The sequence below is a fragment of the Bactrocera latifrons genome, unplaced genomic scaffold (assembly GCF_001853355.1).
Source record: "Bactrocera latifrons isolate USDA-ARS-PBARC rearing strain unplaced genomic scaffold, ASM185335v1 scaffold_382, whole genome shotgun sequence".
In the NCBI taxonomy this organism is placed as follows: domain Eukaryota; kingdom Metazoa; phylum Arthropoda; class Insecta; order Diptera; family Tephritidae; genus Bactrocera; species Bactrocera latifrons.
This window is the reverse complement of record NW_017537026.1, coordinates 19,065-31,507: the sequence shown is the minus strand read 5'-3', so window position 1 is coordinate 31,507 and position 12,443 is coordinate 19,065. Positions and strand designations below refer to the sequence as shown.

The window sequence follows — 12,443 nt, the reverse complement described above, 5'->3', positions numbered from 1 at the left end:
TTTCGAATATCCAATATTTATAAAAGAAATACAAATTCCGTGAACTAATTTCGATCGGTGAAAGACTGGCGACAACACTACGCTCGATGAATTCTCGAAGCTTTAAAGAATGAGTTTTTAAAAGTGAATATTTAGGCCTATTCGTGGATCAGTGAAATAATATAAACTGTATTATGGTAAGGTTCCGAACATCAAAGACAAATGGGTAAATGTGTTGGAACATTTTTACCAGCGATGGAATTTCTCAAAAAAAAAAAAAAAAAAAACGGTAGCATTGGCCATGATGGTTATGGTTGATGCCGAATATAAATTTTAATTCGTAGAAGTTGGAGCTTATGGTCGAGATTCTGATGGAAGTTTTTGCAAAGTAAAACTATTGCTAAAATTTAAATAAATTATTTTTCGATGGCTCTTAAATTTTCCATCTTCGAAGCCACTTCCACATGAACGTGATGAAATACTATTTGTCACAGTAGCTGACAATGATTTTCCCTTAAAAAGGTTCTTGATGAAACCATTCAGCTTCCGCAATGAATTGATGTCATACAAGATATTTAATTATAGATTATTCAGAGCAAGAAATATGGTGGAAAATGTGTATCGCGTTTTCTGATCGTCACGTTACTGCCGAACAGGCGAAAGTTATTGTTCTCGCGATTTGTTTATTCCATTATTTCCTAATAATACGCAAGTCTGTATATCTGCGATGATCTGACGTAGACAAAGACGCAAATGGTATTACTGATCCGAGTAATTGGAAAACGGAGTTGAGGAAAAATTGAATCAGTTCGGCGAAGCAACGATTTAGGGAATCTAGCAGACATGATTAATGTTCATGAAAGTTTTATGTAGTATTTCATAACTCCTCATGGAGAGATTGAATAGAAATATATAGGACAATTTTGCATAACTCGCCTTTGTAATCTCTTTCCCTTTTACAAGTTTGTAATTCCATAATTAAAGTTATTTTATTAAAAATAAAAGTATCTATGAAAACATTAAATGAAAAAAGCTTCCATCGCTCAGTTTTATTCAATATTTAAACTGTTATACATACATACATATTAAATTTACCAATGAATATAGYATTTTAAAACTTTGCTTTCTCACGTTGAAAAAAATAAAAAATGATAAAGTCCACTTCATTTGACAGGTATAGAAAAAAAAGCTTTGCGAATTTGAACGACATGATGTGGAGCTATAATATATATAAAGCAAAACAACAAAATTAGTTTTTATTAACACATATAATTGTGCAACTGCTTACCTTGTTAATTTCTTTTAGTAGTTGAATATCAATTCACATACATATATTCCGCTTGAACTACTTTGTTAATTATGGAGATTCTTGGGCCCACTCTCAGCCATTTGACGACATAAAGTTGCCTCACTCATGACAATCATCTGTTTTAGTTGCTGATGCGAAGGTCTCTAGTGCACATTCAACTGCTTTAGTATACTCATCATCGTCTTTTTGTAGTCGACGTCTTAATAAATTACCATGTGATGTGGTTGGCATTAATGGTATATCCTCAGATATAATTTCCGACTCCAACAATGATGTTGGAGAGCTCAAGGCCGATGGACTGACCTATAATTACAAACATTCATATGGTAATCAAATAGTAATATTTTTTACAATTTATTATGCATTATGTATATACTACACTCAAATTTATTAGATTTGAAGTGAAGTTCAGCACGATAGTCGGCTCTAGAAACTTCAATGATCTTCTAATRCCTTGTACACTTTTTGTGTGACTTATACGATTAAAGGCCGCCTGGAAGAATTCAATTTGGCTGCCACTCCCAATCGGCGCATCTTTAATATTTCAGCCACCTCATGCCTTTGAGCCTTCGTATATTCAGTGGAAAGGAAGTTCCATGTTCCTTCCCTGGATTCAACTTCTTGTTTTAGCAGCTGAAACTGAAAAAATTACAAAATCAAATAAATTATATCTTGAAAATATAATAAAAACTTTAAATCGAATTTAAATTGTTTTCATTTGGTTGTCACTTTATATTGGCGCCGCTGGCCAAAAACCCAATGTTACGTTTTCTTCGATTATCGAGATGTGGTGCATTCCGAATTCCAAACCGGCCAAACTGTCAACAAAAAATACTATGTTATGTGTCGTTTGCGTGGAAATATTCTTCAAAAGAGGCCGGATTATGGGTCGACAACCCTTGGTTTTTGTACCATGATTAATGCACCATCACATACTGCATTAATTCTTCGTGAGTTTTTAGCCAAATTGTCAACCAAGATCTTGTCGCCAACACCATATTAGCCTGAATTAGCTTCGTGTGGCTTCTGACAATTCAGCAATTGTGCATCGCTACGCGCATTGAAGAGTATTGGAGCCAAGCAGGATTATATTGTCGAAAACGACATAGATTTTGAAGAAATTAAGAGTTTTAACGTTATAAAACAAAGTACCTTGGTCGAGCCAATACCGCGACTAAAGTGCTTTCTCGTAATACTCCTTTCTGCGTAGGCGGCTTTTGGACTAAAATAATAACCGTGGTCGATCCAATACTTAGTATAATTCTCTAGGAAAGGAATTTTCTCGAAATGCCTTATGATCATATGGTAGCGATGTCTAGTAAAAGTTATTTTTAAATCATATATTTCTTACTTAAAGTACCTGCAAAAGGTGTATAATGTGAATTTGTTTAAATATTTACACTTTAATTTAATGAATTTGAAGTGAAAAATGTGCATAAAAAGTACTAAAGTAATGAAATAGCTTGTTTAAACTTTTGGAATTTTTTTACTTTAAGTCGAATAATCTTCGTTTGCGGTTTATTCCGGTATATTTTCAAAAAAATCATAATTTCGCCCATTTAAGTACTTAAATAATAATGTACAACATTAATTAATTTTTCTTTGCAACGATGCACTTATATTTATTTTCAACTCCTTTATACCGTTAAATCATTCCATAAAATGAATCTGGTATTTCAGACTTATTTTGTCAACAAAAATCAATATATTAACTCACCAACACACAACTTAAATTACCGAGTAAGCGCAGAAAAGCCGTTTAAACAACTCACGACACTCGTTTTCGGCTGGGCACACAACACAAACGCTAGTCAACGACAGACGGAACCGCGCGACACAACCCGCTCAGCCAACAACCCACTGCATATTAAGTGAGTTTTGTGACTTTGTTTTTTTTTTTCTGAATTTGCCTTTAAAACTTCAGCTTTTTATATCAAAAGAAATCAGCGTTGCAATCATTGAAGCAAAACTTTCATTTCCTGTCTTTAATTGCCGCCTGTGTAGCCGTTAGCTTAACTCATCCAACCAAACAATTTTTCTGGCCAAGGAAAGCAAAACCGCCAACCGACAAAATCCACGCTCGTGTCCTTGCCACACATCAACGACTGGACGCGTATGCATGTCCGTCTTCCTGCAATAGAAAGGCCAGAAGCTCTGCTTTGAATAAAAAATTTTACGAAAAGTACAAGAATTCGACGCGTAATCCATTACTCACTTGTCTCCGTGTTTTACCGCATACGCTTTAACACAAACTAAATTTTACCTTCGTATAACAGTTGTTTAAATAGAAAGTGCAGCAAGCACTAGCTGGACCTTCTGAAATTCTCAGTTAGCGGTTAAACTTTCATACCATATGTTGCTTAACATTGTTATGCTGGTGGGTGGAAGCAATTGTTGATTTGCTGAGTCCAAGGCTTCTCAATAAGACGCTCGTTGAGAGCTTTCAATTTATACCGTTAAGGTTCTCTAATCTAAATCATCGGGAAGTGTGTGAGTGCCAGTAAGCTCTCGTGAGTTTTCAAACAGCTGAATAACCTGAGGATGGAAAAAAGTGTTGATTTGCTGAGTGCAAGGCTTCTCAATAAGAGGCTCGTTGAGAACTTTCAATTTATACCGTTAGGGTTCTCTCATCTTAATCACCGGGAAGTGTGCGAGTGCAAGTAAGCTCTCGTGAGTTTTTAAACAGTTGAATCAGCTGAATGTCAAGTTAGGGCAACCTTAATGATTAGTTTGGGAGAACTTAATATTAAATAAACAAACGGTTTGAAGGAAAATTAAACAATTTCTAGGCCGGGTTATTTGGATATTATGGGGAAAATGGATTGGTTACGAAGCTTTATCATTACATATCAATATAACATTTTTTAGTTACAAGGTTTAAATTTGGCATGGGCTTGTTTTGGTTTTACCTGAAATATGAAATATTTTATTAGAATTTTTTATTGATAAAAACAAAGAAATTCTGAAATTTTTTGCAAAAAACATTTGAAACTCGGCCATTGTGACGCCATTTCAAGTGAAACCATTGAAAACAGATGCGCTCGCCATGGCAAGATAACTTTTTACAGAATCATCTTAGTAAAAAAATACATTTTTAGTTCAAACCTTTACTTAGAGCTTGGACGAAGGAAAAACAACTTAAAATTGGATTTTTTTCTGACATTTTCACATAAAAATAGAAATTCTGTGAAAATTTCGAGACATTTTTATACTTTTACAACCTGCGGATTTTTTTCTGACATTTTCACATAAAAATAGAAATTCTGTGAAAATTTCGAGACATTTTTATACTTTTACAACCTGCTGAGTAATGTAGTTTTTGTTCATCTAACGGTTGTACGTATCACCTAAAACTATTCAAGATATATAAAGGGTTGTATATACAATATAAATGATCAGAATGTGTGGACGAGTTGAAATCCGGTTAGCTGTCTGCCTGTCCGTCCATCCGTTCGTCCAGGCAAGCTGAACCTTGAGTAAAAATTGAGATATCTTGAGAAAGCTTCTTTAGTACCAAAAAAGTTACGAGTTCGTAGATGGCAGTAATTGGACCACTGAAACGCTCACGAAACGCCACTAACCGAAAACCTATAAAGTGAAATGACTAATCACTAAATTAAGATATAAAATTGTAATTTGGTATAGTTATCGTGGCAAGGAGCATCTGTTTTGAAAAGTGCGCGGCCCGCCCTCTAATAAGTTTGATGTATATATCTCCTCAACTACTAAAGCTACAACATCCAAATTTGCTTAACGCATATATGAAAAAAACTTCAGTAAGAAACAGTATGAAAATGGATTAAATCGGAAAACAACCCCGTTCACTCCCGGTAACGGTACTGTTCAAAACCACTTATAGCAGGAACAGTCAAAAACGCTACTGCCTTCCTCGCTTTTCCTTTCTCATCATCAAAATATGTGCCCAGTGAAAAACGTGGCAAAAACGGAGAAATCAGCCATCTTTGTTTGTTTTTATTTGCACAATGTTGCCATTGCTCAATAAGCATATATAGTTTTGTACACATCTATGTTTTCAATTACAATTTTTTATAATATAAAATATCAAAACTGAAAACAAACTATTAAAAAATAGTTTATATATTTATAGTAGCATTCGACTCCAATTTTGAGTTATTTTAAGAAAATTTCAAACATATTGAACAGATTGAATTATAAAAGTTGATAATTACTACAGTATATAGATATTGATAGGTTGTGAGACAGCAATCAGCTGACACGTTTAGACGGCAAAAACCAAAATGCTGTAGATTCTCACGTCATCCGACGTCAAAGAGAGAAGGGAGTAGCGTTTTTCACTGGGYACTTACATTGCGCGCCCATAAGATAGGTCGAATCAGCTGACACGACCCACAATTCTGCGTTTTTGACTGTTTCTGCTATTAAGGTGCAATGAATTAGAAACATCAAACTCTACCTCCATGATGGTGTAGGAACGCTTTATAGGAGCCGGTATTAAAATCTAGCAATGGGCACATAACACTGTCCGCTTTTTGGTGAAATCCTATGTCTCGGGTCCTAGTAAAACCAATCTCGACTAAATTTAGTACGTAGCATTTTCTTCGTATTCCTATGTGACAGTGTAGTTGGCGAAATCGGCCCACCCCTTTTTAAATTCTATTCGATTCTTCCACTTTAACACTACAGAAATAATTTAGAAACGGGATAAAACTTTGCACTAATAATTCGTTTAAAGTATATCCACTTTATGACCAAAAATTGCTCAACTTAAATTTGTCAAACAAACTTTATGCCGAACTCATCAGTTAGTGTATGAGTTATATTAATAATAATTAATTCATATAGAAAATTACTTAGATTTCGATCCTCTGGTTGACGCATTACATCATAAGGTATTTCCCTGATTTGCGATACAACATTACACCAAATCACTCCGGATTTTGGCCGTTTACATAAGCGGAGCAAAAGTTTACCAATAAAGTTTACACGAGAGAGAATTATTAAAGACTGTTGAAGTGACGACAAAAGTATTAACATGAAATGACAATTGAAAAATCAATTTGATAAAAAGGAATTTCAGCGAAATGCCTTATGATCATAGGGTAGCGTTATAGATTTCTTACTTAAAACACATGCAAAAAGTGTATAATGTGAATATAATGTTTAAATGTTTGCAGTTAAGTTTAATGGTTTTGAAATGAAAAATGTGCGTAGTGTGTTAAATGGAGTGAATAACTTATTTAAGTGTTGGTATTTTTTAACTTTAAGTCGAATAATCTAAGCGTTTGTGGTACCTATAATATATATTTTTGAATCAGAAGGACTTCCTATCTTAAACGGTACCTTAAGATTGAGACACCAAAGAAATCAGAATTTTGCCTATTTAATTAATTACTTAAATAATTATGTACAACATTAATTTATTTTTTCTTTCCAGCGCTGACAATTGAAAAATCAATCATTACATAAATGGTATGAATAATCATAACTATTATCTAAAGTCTTTCATGTTCCAATTACTCTAATAACGCTGTTCAACTCCGTGAAAACCTACTTTCAATTGTATTTATTACTCATAACATACAAATAACTACACAATATGAATAAATAAATAAATAAAATAAATATGAGTAATTTACAGAAATATATTTTAACTCCAATTARGGAGACTAAAGTTAATTAGGGAGAGCGAAAGTCCGAAACCGGTGTTGAAGTCATTTCTGACACTTAGTTATATACTAAAGACTATGTATATTTAGAGCCATGCCGTTTCGCATTTCTCTAATTTGTCTAATTGGCATCCAAATACCAAAAACCTGTAGTTATGTCTTTTTCAACATATACGACAGATTTTGGCTTCTTTGGAATAGGATCGCCCGCTGATGTCCACTGTTTCGACTCGTAAGGTTTCGCTGGCACGGCGTCAAATATATCTTTGAAGTGGACTGTGATTGTTGTCTAAAGTAAGCAACCGTGGCAACCATTTCGGTCTACAGGTCAAAACAAACTTTCGATCGCGACTTAACTGTCTGTAGTGACGCTGTTAAGACTAAGTGCTTAGCGCACTGCCCTTGAAGAATTTTCCGAACCGATAGTATTTATATTGAGTGGCAAGTTATATCAAAACATTGCTTCTATGTTTCAGTTGGGAACTTCTCTTGAATTGATACAAATTCGAATACATATTTCAATTATAAAATATCGAAAACCTTTCTTAAATGCCGTCTTCAATTCACATACAATTACACAACCTCGCACTTTATATAATAAGTATTATATATACCCTTACGTATTTAAGATAAATCGTATTGTTGGCTTAGAGTCTTCGGAATCAATTTAATTGTCTCAATTTACTAATAGCAGACTAAAAAATGCACTCTGTGATCTTCAATGAGCTCAATCACAAAGTTTTAAGTCCTCTTAGTTTAGTTTATGATCGAAATCACGTTCAAGTCCACGGTTAGTACATGTATGTAGCTAGTGAGTGATGCGTGAATGAAATTTCATAATTCTTACCTCTTTAAGCTATCGACATATTGTTTCGTTAATTCTATTTTGGCGAAAATTTCCAAAGAAATTATTGTACCTACTTAAAGACCTTTAAGTTCTGATAATATTCAAGATTTCATCATTATTTAAGCAAGGCGGTCTTAGAAGCTGAAGGGAAACCCTGCCGAAACCACTCCATTGTCTATCAAAACCATTCAAATTTAATAATTTGTTTGACTCTCTCCTTATAAAATAAATTTCTACATTTCCTGATTTTGGTTTTACTTTCATCCTCAGATTTTGACTGAAGGATATATTGTGCTCGGAAATGCATAACTTTTTATCTTATTTGTGTATATCTACTGACTGCAATGGCTACACGTTACCATCGAATCTATTTATGTTTAATGTAGTGAAGTCATACTGAAAGTACGCCACATATCTATACTCGTATGATTGTAATCGTATATGCACTGAATAACCTCCCATAAAATCTGACTTATTGCCTGCTAAGGAATTTACGTCATTTTCTGGTTGGTTGAGTATTCCATCTAAAGTCATCGTACTAGATGATGGTTAGTAACTTAACGGTTTGTTCAGTTCTATGTCTTCTGAGAGTGTGTCTGGGAAATTTATATACATGGCTGGTTTTACCACTCTCTTAGCATTGGTAGTTTATGTTAGTTTCCTTTCCCACGGAATAGTTATTTTGATAGAAGATAGCTGATATTGTTAGCTCTATTTCAAACCCTAATAATTTCCATCCCTTTTATATATTTTTAATTACCGAATACTAAATAGTCTAGAATATTCTAGATATTCTAACTTTCTTGATAATAGCATAGTGCATTGGTAGCGGCAATGGTATAACTTTAATAAGATCCACTAGTTGGACCCAAAAACTTTTGTATATCAAAGCGGAGAAGGTTTTCCTTATAAACTACTGACTCCACTAGATGGGGCGGCGAGTACTTTTATTGTTCTACACCATTAATTACCATTTTTCTTGCAGAAAAAAAGTCTCGCTCTTTCTTTTGTATCATTAGGAGCTGAATGGGGTGGAAGTCCTCCTATAATTTTTAAAATATAAAGGTAAAATGCCGTGCTTTTCAAAAAATATTTTTACACCAAGTAGGCCATATTATATCTCTTTTATCATCCATTACTGCCGCCAAAAGTAATTTTCTTGTAGTCTATGTTTGGACCCATTACAAACTTTCGACTATTGTTTCGGTTACGTATGTTGAGGAAGTGTCTATAACTTAAAATCATCACTAGAATCCTCTATTTAAGTTTTTGTTAACGTTACTGTACATTTATACATGTATAATATGTATCTATGTAAATAAATGCCGCTTAGCGACACTTGAGAAAATTAATTGAAATTTATTAACGAGTGAACTATTTGATAGTTGGTTAGGTTAGGAAATATCATTGATATTTGCAATTGACACGTGCACGCTTCCATTCATACTCACGCACACGTACGCAACCGCATATCGTTAGACACATTTCAAATGCATATCGATAGGTGTCCTTCACCTCATTTATGGAAATATGCCGCAAAGCAGATGTATTTGCGAATGTGGATGTATATATGTACATATGTAGATATATATCTATGTTTGTTATATATGATGTATATATATCTACGACTCATATCCAAAGTTAGTTATGAATATGGTGGTTGCCATTTGCTTTCGCTCTAAATCGATTTCTGTTCTCTTAAAGCACGCAAACACACACATTCCTTTGCGCGGTTAAAAAAAAAATAATTTACAGAATTTACATTTTCTAATGCATTTATGTCGTATGTCTTGTAAATGTGCTATTTTCCTCGATATGTAAGATATTTTATACCTATACATACATACATATATGCATTTATAAATGCACTATATTTTAATTATACGTAATTTCACTATGTGTTACTGCCATTTAATGTTGTTCGTATGGACAGAGGGGGAATGGATGGCAAAACTTTTGCCATTCTTGTACTGCATTATTCTAACTGGTTTATTTTCTGTTGTGACTTTTGCCTGTTGTTAGCATTTTCAATAGAAAACCAACAATAAAATAAATAACATACATTGCTTTATTATTATATATGCATATCTATAAACTGAGACTGTGTATATACAGAGTGAAAAAGAAAACATGTTAACTTCGGTTGCACTGGATAATACAAGGGTATTACACAAGTACATAAAAATATTTACAAGAATTTTGGTTGGTCAGTTTATATGGTAGCTGTATACACAGTGACTCGATCTAAACCTTTGCTTCGGAGATTATACTATTGATTTGGGCAATAATTCATGCAAAATTTCTTCCAAATACCTCGTCGAATGAAAACGACTTCTATACAAGCACTTGACCCGATCGATCAGCTTTTATGGCAGGTATATACTATAATGATACGAACGGAACATTTTCTTTGGAGATTGCACAATATTTTTTTTTAAGAATTGCTTAATCATAATGGTTGTCTGTTTGGATTAAAAGTGTTTGTTCAGCAGATTCTTACAGAATATAAATTTCCTCAAAAATCTACATCAAGTGATTTTTCTTTCGTATGAAAAACGCATATATTCGAAAGTTTTGAAGTACAATAGGTAATTTTAACACTACACTCCTATAGATTAGTTTTTGGTCCGACCTATTGTGTATAGTACGTAGGTACCAATGTAAAATTCAAATAATTGTTTGTTAAGTGTTATTTATACTTGTAGAGTGGAGCGCTGTGCTGATTTCCAGGGCAATAATGCAAGTTTACGAAAATTTAAAATTAAGTAATAATGCAATGAAAATAATTTTTGAAAATGCATAATGAAAATATATTATTTAATGTTGCTTCCATTAGTTGATAACCACTTCACCGATGCAGAAAAATAAATAATCTGCTCAATTACTGTTCAGGACATAAAAAAACACCTATTGGTATAATTGAAGTAACTTTTTTAACAGATAAACAGTGGATGATTATTTAAAGAGTTTCTTGTGAATAGTTTTCTGGCCGAAATACGATGCTAGATATCAGTAGAGTCTTCTCTTTTGAACTCAATACACAGGACAAACCATAAATCTGGTGGTTAAAGCTGAATAAAGATCAAAGACTGGCATCTTAAAAAGGTATCAACTGTACTTGGTAAGCTTCTGAAAAGTTCGATTAGTTCTAAAAAATGCTATAGATTAGACAAAAAGCTGTACTGTACTGCTGAACCTTTGACACAAAAAAACTTATCGACGATAGAAGAAGCGGTATCTGCTTGGGAAATTTTAAGCACCCTTAATTGCAATACACAGTTTAAAACAGGTACTGAGGTTTTTGGTGGATAGAATCATATAAGAACGAATAAATGGAAGGTTGACGCCCGACGACATAGTAAGTCATATGCTGCAATCAGAACTGGATGTGGCTAAAATGAAAAAGTGAGAACTCAGAATGAAGGAATGGCAGCGGAGAAGCATAAGACTTCATAAAGAACTTTGGAGGTAGGATGTGAAGAGCCATTTATCGCCCAGCTTGATCCTGCGAAGTAATGTTTAACGGCAGTCCCGCAGGCCCAAACACAAGCTACAGAAATAGGGTTTATTACGTAGACATATCTAGCGGCCAATATGAATCGTGCATGCTGCCAGTTTCACTGTGGCATTATCTTTGGAAGATTCCCTGTCCGGAAACAAAAACAGACTCATTCATGCATTCAAGCATATAACAGCAGAATATGTAAACAATGGATGGATGCCATGTGATAGTAAATTTTTCAATATTGTGCCGTTCTTGTTGTTTTAACGGTTATCAGTCCCCGTTGGGATGGTGAGGGTTATCAGTGTTGTCGTCGATGTCATCTAACGGGAGGCCCAGGAAACGTGCTGTTTCGACGGGGTCGGACCAAAAGGAAAAGGGTGTTAGATAAGTGGGGTTGGTTGGGCATGCAAAGAGGTGGTCAGTGTCATGCAAGGACTCGTTGCATGCAGGACATACATTGGGTATGTCAGGGTCTATTCTGGATAAGTAGGAGTTTAACCTGCTACAATATCCAGAGCGAAGTTGCGCATCCTAGCAGGAACTGCTTGGAGAGGAGTTCATTATGATCCTTAACTGGGAGCATAAGCGTCTCACTATGTAAGTGTTCGATGGGAGACATCAAGAGGTCTCACTCGTGGTCCGGAGTGCTGTATTCTGGCAGGTCTGTAGTTTCCTCATCTGCGTGCCACTGCATCCAGGCATATGGTCGCTGCATAGTTAATATTGTCTGTGTCAATATCATGCTCGCTAAGTGCTGCTGTCTTCTATTTATCTTTCGTGTGTGCGTTCGAATACAAGTACATATCTATACACGTATGGACTTGTATGTACATATATATACAAAAGGAAACTGGAGCTGCTGAATAATTGCTGTTATACGAATTTTTTCAGCTGCCACTTGTTGTTGTTGGCATTTTTGCTTCGCATGCTTTTGCTATACCCTGGACATGTTTAATTCATGTTGCTATCACTTCTCTCAGGAGAAAACGTCGCAGATTTTATAAAGTGCATTTATAAATCATCAGGCTGACGAGCTGAGTGCATTTAGCCATGTACATATGTCTGTCCGTCTATATAAGTATGTTGTGATAACTAAATATCTATACAGAATTTAGCCCACATAACCCATAAAGGCACACCCTATTGTTCACAACA

At 34.4% G+C, this 12,443-nt stretch overlaps 1 long non-coding RNA gene across 1 annotated transcript; it reads right to left on the bottom strand.

Annotated features, from left to right (window-relative positions):
* Positions 1-1,027: 1,027 nt before the first annotated feature.
* On the bottom strand, positions 1,028-3,482 carry LOC108972170. The gene is made up of 3 exons (XR_001993614.1): positions 3,006-3,482; positions 1,268-1,927; positions 1,028-1,198 (listed from the first exon to the last, which is right to left on the bottom strand). It is a non-coding gene; the product is annotated as an uncharacterized LOC108972170 (long non-coding RNA).
* Positions 3,483-12,443: the final 8,961 nt, after the last annotated feature.